At 43.0% G+C, this 17,192-nt stretch overlaps 1 protein-coding gene across 8 annotated transcripts in view; it reads right to left on the reverse strand.

Moving 5' to 3' along the window:
* r3hcc1l (R3H domain and coiled-coil containing 1-like) overlaps positions 1–17,192 on the reverse strand; it is a 181,443-nt gene that overhangs the window by 95,407 nt on the left and 68,844 nt on the right. For 2 of the 8 annotated variants that reach the window (XM_068053115.1, XM_068053114.1), the window contains exons 2-3: positions 6,715–6,779; positions 4,348–4,414 (exon numbers count right to left, since the gene is read on the reverse strand). The exons of 5 other annotated variants lie outside the window; for them this stretch is intronic. The gene's annotated coding sequence lies outside the window, so the exon portion shown is untranslated. The remainder of the gene's footprint in view (positions 1–4,347; positions 4,415–6,714; positions 6,780–17,192) is intronic. One more of the 8 variants, XM_068053113.1, reaches the window with a different exon arrangement.

The following is a 17,192-nucleotide window of genomic DNA, read 5'->3' on the forward strand; positions in this document are numbered from 1 at the left end:
TGAGTCATATGAGAAATTTAAAATTCAGTGCATGTGAGACAAACTAAGAGGGGCACATGGATCTGCCTCTCTTCCCCAAAATGTTAGACATCACTTGACTGTGCATATCTCAGTAGAACAGGAATAAAATCAGCACCCACAGATTTACTAAGGCAGCATCAAGCATTAAAAAAAAACTATGAAAATCAGTTATTTATTGGTTACGAGGGTAATTTTTATAATTCATTCTCAGGATGTGGGTGTTGCTGGCTAGGCCAGCTTTTACTGTCCATCCCCAAAAGCCCTCAAGAAGTAGTGGTCAGCTGCCTTCTCAAAGCGTTGCAATGCTTGGTACAACTGAGTGGCTTGTTAGACCATTACAGAGGGTAATAAAGAGTCGACCACATTGCTGTGGTTCTGCAGTAACATAGGCCAGACTGGGCAAGAATGGCTGACTTCCTTCTTTAAAGGACATTAGTGAACCAGATTGGTTTTTACAATAATCCAGTAGTTTCATGGTTAACATTACTGTTCTTAGCTTTATATTCCAGATTTAACTGCCGTGGTGGAATTTGAACTCGTGTCTTCAGATCAATAGTCCAGGCCTCTGGATTACTAGACCACTAACATAACCGCTATGCTACCATAACCAAGTTAAACCTTTGGGATACAGGTAATCAAGGCTTTTCCCATATTTCTGAGTAATCTCACTCAGTGTATATCTGCGCATTATCTGCTCCTGTAATGTAGGACTGGGAAAGGAAAGCATGATACATGTCTACATCTTTATTACCTCTTTACCAATAGTAGTTCCATCATACCTGCAGTTTAAAACCTGTAGTTTAGTCTGCTGGTGCAGACTTTGGCCATCTGAAGTAATGAGTGTTTGAAGATCGCAACATCAAAACTGAAACCAAGCTCATGGTTTACCATGCAGTCATGATCCCTACCTTGCAGTACAGGGCTGAAGCATGGACAATGTATAGAAGGCACCTCAAAGCACAGGAGTCATCAACGCTGCCAGTGGAAGATCCTACATATTAAATGGGAGGACAAGTGCACTATCAGTGCCCTCTCACAAGCAGATATCACAAGGTTCAAGGCCATAATTATCCACCATCAGTTTCAGTGGGTTGGAGAGACAGTTCAGATGTCAGATACTAGGCTCCCAAAGCAGGTCATCTTCTCCCAGCTCAGTCAGGGCAGACGCACCAGAGGAGGACAGAAGCAGCGCTTCAAGAATGTGCTGAAAGCCAACATGAAGAATTGCAACATTGACATCAACTCCTGGGAGACCATCGCCCTGGACCAAACCAGATGGAGGCAGAGTCGGTGGGAAGGAACCCAGCATTTTGAGATCCAACAATGAAGAGGAAAAGCGAGAGTGGTGGAAAGAACAAGTCATGACCCAAACTAATAATACACGACCAGACATCCTACATGACAACAAATGCCCTACGTGCCAAAGTCCGTAGATCCTGAATCAGCCTCATTGGCCATATTTGGACTCACAGAAGGCAATCATCTTTGCCTGTGAGGGACAGCCAATAATAGCTTAAAACAGTTAAATCTGTAGCTGAAAGGAAACTGTATATTCTGAGTAACAAGCATTTGGCAGAAAACTTAAGGCAGTTAAAGCTTCACTACTGGTTTATGACTTCAGTAACATCTGACTGAATTACTACCATAGAACTCCATGCTGGCTATCAGTTGTCCTCAATTGCCCTCTATTCAGTAATGACTGTTCTAAAAGACAGGTTGAACTTTCCCCCTCTTCTTCAGCCTTCTTCTGGGTGACTAATAGCCCTATACTGACGAGTATTTCTGATTCCCCTACACGCATACTTCAAAAATTCTGGGTACTGCCCGTGTGGAGTTTGCAAGTTCTCCCTGTGTCTGCGTGGGTTTCCTCCGGGTGCTCTGGTTTCCTCCCACATGCCAAAGAATTGCAGGTTGATAGGTAAATTGGCCATTAGCAATTGCCCCTAGTATAGGTAGGTGGTAAGGGAATATAGGGACAGGTGGGGATGTGGTAGGAATATGGAATTAGTGTAGGATTAGTATAAATGGGTGGTTGATGGTCGGCACAGACTCGGTGGGCCGAAGGGCCTGTTTCAGTGCTGTATCTCTAAACTAAAACGAAACGAGACTAAAAAATAAGGGTTTATCAACCATTTTTTAAAAATTCAATATTTCATTTATTTCAATACTTAATTGCATAAATTTAGCTTGTCTTATTTTGAATATATCAATTAATCATTATCTAATTGAATGGCAGTGCAGGCTCAAGGAGCTGAATAACAAACTCCTGTTCCCATGTTCCTAATATTTGGGATTTAATATTTGCAACAAATGATACAACATTGAATTAATCCCTCGTTCAAATACATATCTGGCACTTGCACAAACATCAGAACTCTAATGAAAGTACTTGCCTGAAGCATGAACCTGTTTTTTTTACCTTTCAGACACAGATGCTGTTCTCCAATTTCAGATATCAGTTTTTGAGTTTGAATTTATTTGCTGTCATCAATATTTTGCTATGGAGAAGGAACATGGCAGCACAGCGCAGCACAGGAGAGGCCGAGCTGAGATTCACTGCTGCGAGGATTGGCACTTAGGGGCAAAATTCAAACAAGGAAAAGCGTGGGCTACTGGAGTAATGGCAGACCATTGGCATCAATTAAGCGCAGAGGGATTTTCAATAGCATGGTGGCAGGAGGGATGAGATTGTACTCATCTTTATGGTATGTCAACAATAGGATAATACATTGTTTTGTAGCTTCCTAATTTGGGAAAAGTTTTGATACAGTTTTTATTTCCACTGTACTTTTGAAAAAGAATCATGACCAATGTTGTGACTAGATGTTCAATAAAGCCAAACACTGGGCTTGTGAAATTTTTATACCATCCTCACTTGAGAAGTACCCAGGAGTGCAATTATACTTCAGTTGTGTCTGGAGATCACATTCTGAACTAACACTAGGGTGAAGTACTGGCAGTTACAGGTTTGGCACGTGCAGTGGCAGCAACTGAAGCAATTCGAGGTGATGAACTAAAAGCATCATAATAGAACTGCATTTCACTTTAACATGTACTGGCTTAACATTTTTCTATATTGGATATTGGTAGCAATGCTCTAAACAAACCTAGTGACAGTATTAGTGATAATACTTGCACTGTCTAAATTAACATTTCATTTTTCACACCATTACATTCAGCATGCAGTTCCCTGCTGCTATTCTGCCTGTCTTCACCCACATTTCTCCAATATAGAAACTATAACAGTATGCGCGATTCTTGTTCTTCAAACTCCATCATCATTCTGCCTGGGCAACTGTAGGCAACAAATTCTGCTACCATTTTGGCTAAAAGAGTAATAGGAAGATGATGGTGGATAGATGTGGTAGTGATGGAAAGATCTTTTTTGGCTATGCTGGGAGCCAGAAGGTAATTAACGGAATATATAGGGCCATTGAGGGATCGGACATCCATAAAGGCGGGGCTAAAGTGTGGCGAGTCGAAGAGACTTAGTAGTTGGCAGGAAAAAAGACAGAGGCGCAAGGGGAGAGCCAACTGTGTAACAGCCCAGACAACCAATTTTATCTGCAGCACCTGTGGAAGAGCCTGTCACTCTAGAATTGGCCTTTATAGCCACTCCAGGCGCTGCTCCACACACCACTGACCACCTCCAGGCGCTTACCCATTGTCTCTCGAGGTAAGGAGGCCAAAGAACATGAGGGATCGGGCAAGGCCGATTTGAGCAGAGTACCAAGATATGGCTGGCATTTTCAACAGCCACTTTTCATTACCCTTCACTTATCTTGTTACTGGTAACGGCATCAAGTTAATGTTGAAACTAAACATGAGAGAGTGTATGCATAAATAGTCTTTTCTCCAATTAGAGCTCCAAGCAGGTCACACTACTGGCCCTGTGAAAGTATTCAACCTTAAGGTGCTTAAAGAAATGGGATCTGTGTTATATGTGCAGTAGGCTCATATATTTAGTTGCTCATTGATGGTTTAAGATTGTCCTATTGGATTGGAGAGTCGCATGTAGTGCCTATATTTCAAAAAGGCAAAAGTCAGAATTAGAAATCAGTTATAGGCAATTCGCTAGAAGGGATTAGTGGTGTGTTGCATGATCATCTTGAAAGAGTAGGGAGCTATTAGGGAATTACAGCTTGGATCCAGTTGCACAAATTTGACTGAAGCTTTTGTGGAAGATATGAAGTTGGTAGATGATGGAAGCAGGGTTTCCAGATGTATCTCAACTTTCAAAAAGTCTTTTATAAAGTGATGCACAAAAGATTCAGTCTTGTGGAATCGGTTACATTCGTGTAGACAAAAGGCATGGTAGCAGCTCACCCTGGGGGATTATATGCCCTTGTTCTTGATTTTCCTCATCGGAGGAAATAGTTTCTGCATATCGACCCTACAAAATAAAAGCAAAATATTGCAGATGCTGGAAATCTGAAATAAAAACAAAGTGCTGGAAATACTCAACAGGCATCTGTGGAGAAAGAAACTCGAGTTAATGTTTCAGGTCGAGGACTTGGTTTCTCTCGACCCTATCAAATCATTTTAACATTTTGAACACCTCAATCAGATCTCCCTGAATCTTCTATACTCAAGGGAGTACAAGTCAAATTTATGCAACCTGTCCTCATAATTTAACCCTTTAAACTCTGATATCATTCCAGTGGATCTGTACTGTATCCCCTCCAAGGGCATAATATACTTCCGGAGGTGCAGTGCCCAAATCTGAATGCATTATTCCAGATGGGACTGACCAATGCTCTATAAAACTGTACCATGATCTCCTCTGCATTGTCTTCCCACCCCCTTGAGATAAAGGGGTACAGCTCCATTAGCCTTTTTGAACTGGTCTAATTCACTTCTAACGATTTGAATACTTCCAATACTCTTTGGACATGTACAGTTCCTCATTTCTGAGTAGTTAAAAAAAAAACAACAACTTTTTTTGGGTTCCAAGTTAATGGACCTCACACTTGTCCACACTGAACTCCATTTGCCAAAGTTTTGCCCACTTGTTTAATCTGTTTATGTCCCTTTGTTTTCTGCTTACTGCCCTGCTTAATTTACTGTCATCTGCAATCTAGGCTGTCGGAGGATCTATACATGATGGTGCAATAGGCCTGTGTCTGGCAGATGTCTTTTAATGTGGACAAGTGCAACATGATGCCTTTGGGCTAGGACAATTACAAGTACGCATATACCATGTAGAGTCACCCATTCAAGGGTGCAGAGTGGGAAAAGAACCTGGGAATTGTTACTCATGAATGACTGAAGGTTCAGGACCAGTGCTGCAAAGCTGCTGAGAAAAGCAAATGCAAGCCAGACCAAGGCCTTGTACATCTAGACTACTAGGTCCAGCTTTGATGACCTCCCATGGTAGGCGAGGTTGAGACTGTGGAAAAGATTCAGAGGAGGACCACCTAATTGATATGTAATTTAATTGTTAGGACAGGCCAAGGAAACTTGTTTTTTTTTACTTTGAAAAAGCGTAGTCTCTAAAGGGATATGACTGAGCTTGTATAAAATAATGGAGAGATTTGATTCTGCCCACATGGATGTCATTTAAACTAGACAGTCAGAGGAGGACTACAGGGTCAGTACAACTTACGAAAGCATTGAGTTAAGTAGATGGTAGGAAGAACTTTCTTTTTGCAGGAAGGCATGGACCTTTGGAATAAGTGGACCTCTGGAATAAGCTGCCAGCACATGTGGCGAGTGGGGATTCACTCCAAATGTTCAAAAGAGGGCTTGACAAATTCCTGCAAGTGAATGCGTCAAGTTATAACAGATTTGGGGGAGTGTGTGTGGGGTGGGGGGGGGTTTAAATGGAGAATGAAGCACCTTTCACAGTGATCGCCTGATGCTTGCTTGATTGCCTGGATAGCGGTGGGGGTGGGTGGGAGGTGGATTATTGAAGAGTGACCAATTTAGGAAGAAAACTCTAGTAAATTGAAAGGTTTTTTTTTCTCTTCCCCACCTCCCAAGGGATTGCATGACTGTGGGGGATGCAATGGGCTTTGCGGCATGTGTAAGTTACAATGTGTTGGGACGGCACAGCCTCGATTGTCCAGCTGGTCTTTCCCTGTCCTTTTACATAGGTATCCCATTTTTGTTCTGTCTTGTCTGCAATTAACTTTCTAATTTTAAGGGCTCGAGAACTTGTAAAATAACTTTTTCTACATTTTTGTATCATGAACTAGAGTGCCTCAGTGCATCACTATTTAAAAAAATTTTTTTTTTTTAAATAGCCTAATTTTTCGATACAAATCAGGGCATCATTCCCACAGTGGTAGCAAGGCTAATCAACCTAGGCAGCGACAGCTTCTGTTAAAAATCTATTGCAGCGACTGAGATACATACATTTTGAGAGGTAGCAGATTTTTAGATTTAATTAAATGTGACAGAAAGGACCTGGGGACTTGAAGATATGAACCAGTGACGGGACCTTTAATCAGATAATCGGTATTACTACCCTCTAGAGCTGCTGATACAGGCAGCATTGTGGTGCCCCAACATACTACCTCAGTGTGGTAGGAAATGAGTTTGCACTTGTAATTTAGGAAGAGAAAGGTTTGCCATATAAAAAGAAACAACTGGATTTCTGTTTTCAAGGAGAAACACAGAAATGCAGAACGCAATTCCCAAATCAGACGTTAAAAAACTGGCATCCACATCAAAGAAACTTAGTTGACTCACCAAAAATCAGCGGCCCTGATTATAGGTAATAAGCAGTCCACTGCATAGCATGGATGCTGGCTGTGCTATTGGAAGGGGAATGAAAGATGGAATAGATCAATAAACTGGCCAGATGGATTAAAGAAAGTGATCAATTGAGTTTGAGCTGTCCCAGGTGCTCTTGCACACATCCTAAAGTGCAACCAATGGAAGCCTGTCAACATGTTGCATGACCTCCATCAAGAAATGGGAGAAAGAATTATTTTTAAGATCAGGAGATGTTGAAACCGTGTTTTGTTTTTCTCAGCTGGTGGAATTTAAGTTGAATTAATAAATTCAATTTTTAATTAATAAAAAAAATCGTGAATTAAATGCTAGTCTTAGTAATGGTGCCATGAACTATCAATTGTCGTTAAAAACCCATCTAGTTCACTAATCACCTTTGGGAAGGAAATCTGCCATCCTTACCTGGTCTGGCCTACATGTGACTCCAGACCCTCAGCAAATGTGGTTGACTCTTAACTGTCCTCTGAAATGGCCTAGCAAGCAAGTTGTCAAGGGCAATTAGGGATGGGCAACAAATGGTGGCCTTGCCAGCAACATCCACATCCCATGCAAGTATAAACAAAAATTATCTTTCATTATTTTAAAGACCTGTACTATGCCTCCTCAGTGCTCTCTCCAGCAAAAGTAAATTTCACTTGAACCTTTCTTCATAACTAGTCTCCAAAGCCTAGAATCATCCTGATCACACTTTTTTAAAAAATCATTGACATTCAGAGGTGGTCATTTGGCCCATCACCACGTGCTTACTCTCCGAAAAACCTATACGATTCCCTGCCCTTTTACCAAAGCTTAAGTTTTTCTTTTTCAAATATTCATCCAATTGCCCTTTAAAAACTATACGGATTCTTTTGATCATCTTAAACTTATGCCTTCTAATTACTGACTCACTGACCAGTGAAAATAGCTTATTCCTCTTTACCTCAATGACCCTTTATATCAGACCTCCTCTTAACCAACTATGCTCTAGTGAAAAAAGCCCCAGTTTCTCTTGCCTATTTTCATAGCTGAAGTCTCTCATCCTTGGTATCACATTTATGAATCTATCCTCGCAATAGCCTTGGCATCGTTCTTAAAATAGGGCGTTCAAAGCTGGGCACATTATTCTAACTGGCCTAATCAATGATTTGTATAGGTTTAGCATTACCTCTTTGCTTTTGCATTCAATATCCTCTTCTGTAAAACTTATTTTTGGTCCTTGGTGTCAAATCCTGTTTGGCAAAGCTCCTCGGAAGCACCTTGGGACATTTTACTATGTTAAAGGTACTATATGAATGCAAGTTGCTTTTATAATTCCACTTTTGTTTTAATCATTCATGGGATGTGGATGTCACCAGCAAGGCCAACATTTATTTCCCATCCCTAATTGCCCTCGAGAACATGGTGGAGACCCACCTTCTTGAACCGCTGCAGTCCTTGTGCTGTAGGTGCACCCATAATGCTGTTAGGTAGACTTTATCATAGTGGTTAGATATAACTTGCTGGGCCATTTCAGAGGGCAGTTAAAGAGTTAACCTTTGCTGTGGATCTGAGGTCACATATAGACCAGATCAGGTAAGGACAGTAGATTTCCTTCTCTAAAGGACATTAGTGAACCAGATGGATTTTTATGACAATCTGGTAGTTTCACAGTCACTATTACCAATACCTGGTTTACTTAATTAACAGAATTTAAATTCCCCAGCTGTTATGGTGGGATTTGAACTAATGTCTCTGAATCATTAGTCCAAGTCTCTGGATTACTAGTCCAGCAACATAGCCACTATGCTGCCGTACCCAGTATATAGGCTCTCCACCCCCTTTCCAATATTCCCCCTCCCCAGCATTAAAGATTTGAATAGCTGAACCCCTAAACCTCTCTGCTGCTTTAATCCTTTTAAGTTTTGCTATTTAGTACATACATTCTCTCATTCTTCTTACCAAAATTTATCACCTCACATTCTTCTATAATCAAAACTTGTGGTCAGAGCCATCATCTTTCCAAATTTTCTTGGCATTCTACAGCTTGATGACCTTTCCAGACTTCCACCATTTTATTTTCAGTACTATTCCCTAATGCAACACAACATACTTCCTGTTACTCCTTAATCCTCCATGAAGATCACCTTTTTAACCCCTAATCAGTTTTATCCTTTGCTTGACTATTAACTTCTCTGGAATCAACCTAGCAAAAATTTACTGTTGTGGTTGAGAGCGCTTCTCGGGCTGCAATGCCAGCTTCATTTTATTTCTCTTTACCTATGGTTGCCACAGAGTTTCTCTCCCCACTTTCAGTCCCACTAACAAGTAGAAGATGGTTGGGTGTAACTCTACCATTAGCAATATTCACTTTCATTTGGAGAGCTAGGTGGCAGAGCAAGGCCAAGAGTGCAAGCCAGAATCAGGGGTGATTCATGAGACAACAGGAGGTGAATCACAAGGTAGTAATTAGCTTTTGCGAACCATGGGTTTTTGAAAGCCTATACAGAAGGTTGCAGGATGGAAAAGGAGGGAAGTACAAGGTTCAACAGTTTTGAGGTTCTGGGAAAGAAGTTATGAGTAGGAGTCAATGTGCCAAGTCTTAATTTCAATAGAGAGGATACCAAGAAGATGCAGGGAGGAGGAACTGGATAATGTGCTTGCAGCTTACTCGCATCAGCTGGCTCCCAATATCAATCCAGTGCAAAAGGAAACAGTTTAATTTTGTTTTTAAATTGTATGAAACTTGAATCCATCCTGCCCATCAGGGAGGACATACTGAAATTAATTGAACAGAAATTAATAATCTGGCCTGCAATCATGCACCAATTTCATCGCTCGTTGGCTTTGGGCGTAGATGTTGAATGGAGTAAAAGAATTTTCGATCAATAGGACTGGATTAAAAGGGAAAAAATAAATAAAATGGAAAAAAAAAAGGTAAGGCATTTTGTCCTTGCAGATGATAAATCATCAATAACATTGCCTCTGCTTTCTGAGGAGATTAATTACCTGCAACTGTGAAAACAAACAAGACCAGGGCAAGTCAATTATTCTGCTTCAGCGCTGCGGAACCAATGTGGTAAGGAATTCACAGAAATAAAGTATAACCACTGTGATCTTCTACAAACTCTTAAAAATACATTGATACCAACATCATGGAAAAGTTTAAAGCAGGATTTATGATCAAAAACAGCAAGACCCATTATAAACCCTTTTGAGCATATGGAATTCTATAGAGTGAAATATACCAAAACTCATTTGAACCAAAATGAGTGAGTTAATAGAGAGTATATTTTTATATACATCAGCACAATTTAAGGTTAGAGTTCCAGCCAGGTGGGGAAATCCATCAAAAAAAAAGAGATGTTTCTGTTGAATAGAACAGCCTTTTCCCATTCCTAAAAATTCTGATGTTCCTTTCATGTATCAATAATTGTGTTGGGCAGGGGGAGAAGAGGTGGGACAGAGGGATTTCTTCTGATCCCTTCTGCCTTCTTCACGATGATACAGTAAAAGGTTACACAATGGTAATATCTCAGGATGCTCAATAATCTTCAGACTGTTGTGGCAGATTTACAGTTATCTACTGCTGCACTTTTTCTCTGCTCCATTTTGTCAGGTGAAGATAAAAACTGCTCTTATTTACTCCTATCCTTTCTATCCCTGACCTGCTTTAGTACTATTAGCTGCTTGGTTTATCATACCAACATACGAATTAGGAGCAGGAGTAGGTCGCTCGACCCCTCGAGCCTGCTCCGCCATTCAGCAAGTTCATGGCTGAACTGATTATTCCACAGTTCCACCTACTCCTGATAACCTTCCACCCTCTTGCTTATCAAGAATCTATCTATCTCTGCCTTAAAAATATTCAAAGACTCTGCTTCTATTGCCTTTTGAGGAAGAGAATTCCAAAGACTCACGACCCACGAAAGAAAAAAATTCTCATAGCTGTCTTGATTGGCCGACCCCTTATTTTTAAACAGTTCGAGATTGTCCAAGGGGAAACATCATTTCCACATCCACTCTGTCAATACCAGTTCAGCACGCGATTGTCATATCGTTTTTGAGCAAAATTCTAAAATTCAAAAGGAGATCAGAGTGAAAGTAGTGACTAAACTATTTGGTCAACTATCTGCATTTTTAAAAAAATGTCATTTTACCACATCTACCAGCAGTTTATTACAGCAGAATTCAGTTATGCTTATTAATTTGGTCAACACATCAAAAGATGCGCACTTGACTCAGGGACACGGAGTGCAAAATCCTCAGCACCCTTTAAACCATCTTCATTCTGGTCCCATATTAGTTCAGACGCTGGGAGATTGGCATGGTAAACCATCTTCCAGTATTTACACTGTTAAATCTTGCTTCTTTATCCTGGCAGCAGAATAATTGGGCCTATGAACCCCCTAAGGAAGCCAGACACATCCGAGGATATGAGCAAACCTAAAATCTCCAAGATATGAAATTGATTGAGAAAGTAAGAATGATGGTGAGATTTCCAGTATGTCAATATACACAATGCATAAGAATACACCTCAGTAGAGAGCAGTTTCCAAGTTTTAACACCAAGAGGTTCCAAGAACATCAGACTATGCGAGCTCCAAAAGTGTCTTGAGTGTTGAACATTTTCTATAGCTTAGTCATGCTAGATTTAAATCATTTGATGAGTCATGGTAACTGCATAAGCACTGTAACTTATATATTTCCACTTATGGGACTTTGCAGTTGTTAATTTGCCAGTGGAATTCATGTCTTCTTGGGCAGTCTCTTGGGGACAAGGATGACTTTCTTCCACAGCAGGGTTGTGGGCCCTCACGTGACTGAATAGTCCATATACTCTGCCAGCCACAGGTGGGGCAGGTGATGTTTGGTGAGGCGAGTAAATGGGATGCTCGAATTTCCAAATGCTTCTTCCGCTGTTTGTACTTGGTCACTGCCTGAGCATGTCAATGTTGTTCGAACTGGCTGGCACCTTCGCGGATGCTTCTTCTCCATTTTGGGCGGACTCGGGCAAGAGATTCCCATGAATCAGATGAGAGGTCACATTTTTTCAGGGAGGCTTTAAGGATATCCTTGTAGCGTTTCCTCTTGTCGTGACGGAGCTCGGAGTAGAAAGCTTGTTTTGGGAGTCTTGTGTCAGGCAGGGGGACGATGTGGCCCGCCCAACGTAACTGACTAGCCATGATCAGTGCCTTGATACTGGGGATGTTGGCTGAGAGAGAACACGGATATTGGAGCGCCTGTCCTACCACTGAATTTGCAGGATCTTGCGGAGGCACCACTGGTGATATCTCTCCAAGGCTTCGAGATGTCTGCTGTACAGTGTCCATGTTTCTGACGCATACAGGAGGGCAGGTAACACTGCAGCCTTGTAGACCATGAGCTTGGTGCCAGGTCTGAGGTCCTTGTCGTCAAACACTCTTTTCCACAGACGACCGAAGGCTGCACTGGAGGCGATGCTGAGTTTCATCGTCGATGTCTGCCTTTGCTGAGAGGAGGCTCCCAAGGTATGAGAAGTGATTTACTTTATCCAGTAATTTGCCGTGGATCTTGATAGTCAGGGGGCAGTATTGCACTGCAGGAGCAGGCAGGTGGAGAACCTTTGTCTTCCGGATGTTTAGCTTAAGGCCCATTCTTTCATACGCCTCTGTGAATACATCGGCAAGGGTTTGAAGCTCGGCCTCAGAGTGTGCGCGTACGCAGGTGTTGTCAGCGTTCTTTTTCTTTTGGGCCTCCTTATCTCGAGAGACAATGGATACGCGCCTGGAGGTGGTCAGTGGTTTGTGAAGCAGCGCCTGGAGTGGCTATAAAGGCCAATTCTGGAGTGACAGGCTCTTCCACAGGTGCTGCAGAGAAATTTGTTTGTTGGGGCTGTTGCACAGTTGGCTCTCCCCTTGCGCCTCTGTCTTTTTTCCTGCCAACTACTAAGTCTCTTCGACTCGCCACAATTTAGCCCTGTCTTTATGGCTGCCCGCCAGCTCTGGCGAATGCTGGCAACTGACTCCCACGACTTGTGATCAATGTCACACGATTTCATGTCGCGTTTGCAGACGTCTTTATAACGGAGACATGGACGGCCGGTGGGTCTGATACCAGTGGCGAGCTCGCTGTACAATGTGTCTTTGGGGATCCTGCCATCTTCCATGCGGCTCACATGGCCAAGCCATCTCAAGCGCCGCTGACTCAGTAGTGTGTATAAGCTGGGGATGTTGGCCGCTTCAAGGACTTCTGTGTTGGAGATATAGTCCTGCCACCTGATGCCAAGTATTCTCCGAAGGCAGCGAAGATGGAATGAATTGAGACGTCGCTCTTGGCTGGCATACGTTGTCCAGGCCTCGCTGCCGTAGAGCAAGGTACTGAGGACACAGGCCTGATACACTCGGACTTTTGTGTTCCGTGTCAGTGCGCCATTTTCCCACACTCTCTTGGCCAGTCTGAACATAGCAGTGGAAGCCTTACCCATGCGCTTGTTGATTTCTGCATCTAGAGACAGGTTACTGGTGATAGTTGAGCCTAGGTAGCCTTGTCAGCGTACTGCAGCTCAATGACAGAGGTTGGAGTGGCCTTGGTTCTGGACTGGAGGTGACATAGGTTAAAAAATTTGCTGCTCATCCTGTACAGTAGATCAACTGCCGCGTGCAGCTTCAAGATGAAGGTGGTGTGTTGCGGCGAGGAAGATGGAAAAAAAAAAAAAGAGTGTTGGTGTGATAACACAGCCTTGCTTGACCTCAGTTTGCACTCAGATTGGGTCAGTAGCAGATCCATTGGCAAGGATTACAGCTGGCGGAGGATGGGTGACGAGTTTCTTGGTTTTTATTTATTTTTTATTCACTATTTAAAAAAGGGAAATAGAAAGAAAACAGGGAATTATAGACCAGCCAGCCGGACGTTGGTAGTGGGGAAAATTCTAGAGTCCATTATCAAAGATTATATAGCAGAGCACTTGGAGAACAGTGGTAGAATCGGTCAGAGTCAGGATTTACGAAAGGGAAATCATACTTGACAAATTTAATAAAATTCTTCGAGGATGTAACTAGTAGAGTTGATGAGGGGAGCCAGTGGATCAGGTTTATTTGGACTTTCGGAAGGCTTTTGACAAAGTCCCACATAAGAGATTAGCATGTAAAATTAAAGTGCATGGGATTGGGGGTAGTGTATTGTGATGGTGAGAAAATTGGTTGGCAGACAGGAAACAAAGAGTAGGAATAAACAGGTCTTTTTCAGAATGGCAGGCAGTGACTAGTGGGGTACTGCAGGGATTGGTGCTAGGACCCCAGCTATTCACAATATATATTAATGATTTGGATGAGGAAACTAAATGCAATATCTCCAAATTTGCAGATGACACAAAACTGGGTGGGAGGGTGAGTTGTGAGGAGGATGCAGAGAGGCTTCAGGATGATTTGGATTAATTGAGTGAGTAGGCAAATGCATGGCAGATGCAGTATAATGTGGATAAATGTGAGGGTATCCACTTTGGTAGCAAAAACAGGAAGGCAGATTATCTGAACGGCTATAAACTGAGAGAGGGGAATATGCAACGAGACCTGGGTGTTCTCGTACACCAGTCGCTGAAGGTAAGCATGCAGGTGCAAAAGGCAGTAAAAAAGGCAAATGGTATGTTGGCCTTCATAGCGAGAGGATTAGAGTACAGAAGCAGGGATGTCTTGCTGCAATTATACAGGGCCTTGGTGAGGCCACACCTGGAATATTGTGCGCAGTTTTGGTCTCCTTATCTGAGCAAGGATGTTCTTGTTATAGAGGGAGTGCAGCGAAGGTTTACCAGACTGATTCCTGGGATGGCGGGACTGACGTATGAGGAGAGATTGAGTCGGTGAGGATTATATTCGCTGGAGTTCAGAAGAGTGAGGGGAGATCTCATAAAAACCTACAAAATTCTAACAGGACTTGACAGGGTAGATGCAGGAAGGATGTTCCGATGGTGGAAGAGTCCAGAACCAGGGGTCATAGTCTAAGGATACGGGGTAAACCTTTCAGGACTGAGATCAGGAGAAACTTCTTCACCCAGAGAGTGGTGAACCTGTGGAATTTGCTACCACAGAAAGCAGTTGAGGCCAAAACATTGTATGTTTTCAAGAAAGAGTTAGATATATCTCTTGGGGCGAAAGGGATCAAAGGATATGGGGATAAAGTGGGAACAGGTTACTGAGTTGGATGATCAGCCATGATCATAATGAATGGCGGAATAGGCTCGAAGGGCCGAATGGCCTACTCTTGCTCCTTTTTCTATGTTTCTCCGGGCAGCCAAATTTGAGGAAGATGTTCCATTATCCCTCCCTGTTGACAGAGTCAAAGGCGGCCATGTATAAATGTATAAACTTTGATCAGTTTACTGTCCTTCCCCCACCACTGCTGTGATAGAGACTCTTCAATCTCCTGCTGAGCCTGTGACTGGCTACTGGTTATACTGGTTTTTCTGCTTCAGCCTATTCCCGACAGCTCCTCGAGGGGTCCTGGGGTGCCCTCGGAGCAGGTTTTCAGCTACCCCTTCAAGAACAACCTGACGCAGATCTGCACGGCCGGCATCCAGGCTCGCCAGCTGGACATGCTGGCCATGTGTGTGTATTAGTCCCTGTCCATGGTAGCTGAGCCTGGTCTCCAATCCCCTCGGCCATCCAGGCCATTGGACAAAGACCTTGCTTCGCATGGACAGTGTGGTAGTCGGTGTGCAATAGCCACCCCACGTTAAAAGAACCCACGCACAGGCATCTTGCACCCCTTCAAAATGAACTTCGGGACCTGGAATATCAGGACTCTGATAGACAACTCCAGCAGCAATAGACCTGAACTGCTATCATAGCCTGAGAACTCCACCGCTACAGCATTCATATCGCTGCCTTGAGCGAGACACAGCAGGCAGCAGAAGGCCAGATCAAGGTGACTATATCATCGTCCGAGTGAAGGGCCACAAGGATGCACGCATCATCCGTGCCATAACAGGAGCCAATGACTGCTGGACCAACCATTGCCTAATCTGAGCTACTATCTCCATAAACCCAGTCCAAAAACGGCAGCAGCAGCAGCAGAAGTGCTGCCGCAGGAAAGTCAATGTCGATGGCATCAAGGACTCTGTGAAGAAAGAACTCAGGCAGTGTCTTATAAGCAACTTGGCGACGCGCAACGAACAGGAACCACAGAATGTCCACAATGCCTGGTCTGCCCTCAAAACTACCACAATCTGCAGTTGCAAAGATACTCTTGGTTTCTCGACGAGGAAACATCAAGACTGGTTTGAAGAGAACCACCAGGAGATTCAGGTGCTACTAAATCGCAAGGCATTCCTGAATTGGAAGCATCAACAAAATTCAAGGAAAAAGAAAGCAGGTATACAGATAACTGAAGGGCGAGGTTCAACAAAAACCCGCTACCTGAAGAACAGCTGGTGGGGTTGAAAGAGCGCAGGAAATACAGCAACTCGTTGACAGCCACGACATGCATGAATTCTTCAGCGGAGTCAAGACCATTTACTGCCCAAGTACCCAAGGACCTACCCCACTGAGAGCAAAGAATGGAATGGTGCTGATCAAGGACAGAGAGGCAAATCAGCGCTCGTTGGAAGGAGCACTTCGAAGATCTCCTCAATCACGACTCAGTCCACAATGAGAGTTCCCTCGACCACATTCCACAGCATGCTACACGACCTCAGCACAACCCCAGCCCGACATGAGATTCAAAAGGCCATCCAACAGCTAAAAAATAATAAGGCTGCCAGTGTAGGCAGAATTCCTGCCGAAATTCTAAAATACGGCGGAGAGGCACTCTTGACACAAATACATGGACTCATCTCCCTCATCTGGAAGGAACAAAGCATGTGAGGGGATCGCCGAGATGCCATAATTGTGACCATCTTCAAAAAAGGCGACAAGACCAACTGGTAACTTTAGAGGAATATCCCTGCTGTCCACCACAGGGAGGGTCATCGCAAGAGTCCTTCTCAACCACCTCCTCCCCATGGCTGAAGAGCTCCTACCGGAATCACAATGTGGATTCCGTCCATCAAGAGGCACAGTGGATATGATCTTCACAGCAAAACAACTCCAAGAAAAATGTAGGGAGCAGCAGCAACCTTTATACATGGAATTCATATATTCCATAAGCAAAGGCAGTTTTATTCTCCTATGGCCAATAACCACCAGTTGTTTAGCTGTTCACCTTCCCATCCAAAGGAAGAGGGGATTTTTTGTGTGGGCTTACAGGACCAGAGAAAGCCGAGTCAACACGAGAAGAGTTTCGTGGAAATTTAAATCAATATAAATGTTACACAAATTTCTTAAGCTTGGAGCCAACTTTCAATTGATTTCCTGTAACATTTTAGATATTAGAGAAAAACAAGGTTACAATTCGTTTACAATTTATTCTGAAAGCTTCAACAAAAACGTCTTGCAATTCCATAAATCTTTCCAGGTCTGGAATCGTCCTGGGAAGAAAGTTTTAAACTTAGCTGAGCCAAATCA

The sequence above is a fragment of the Heterodontus francisci genome, chromosome 20 (assembly GCF_036365525.1).
Source record: "Heterodontus francisci isolate sHetFra1 chromosome 20, sHetFra1.hap1, whole genome shotgun sequence".
Classification (NCBI taxonomy): domain Eukaryota; kingdom Metazoa; phylum Chordata; class Chondrichthyes; order Heterodontiformes; family Heterodontidae; genus Heterodontus; species Heterodontus francisci.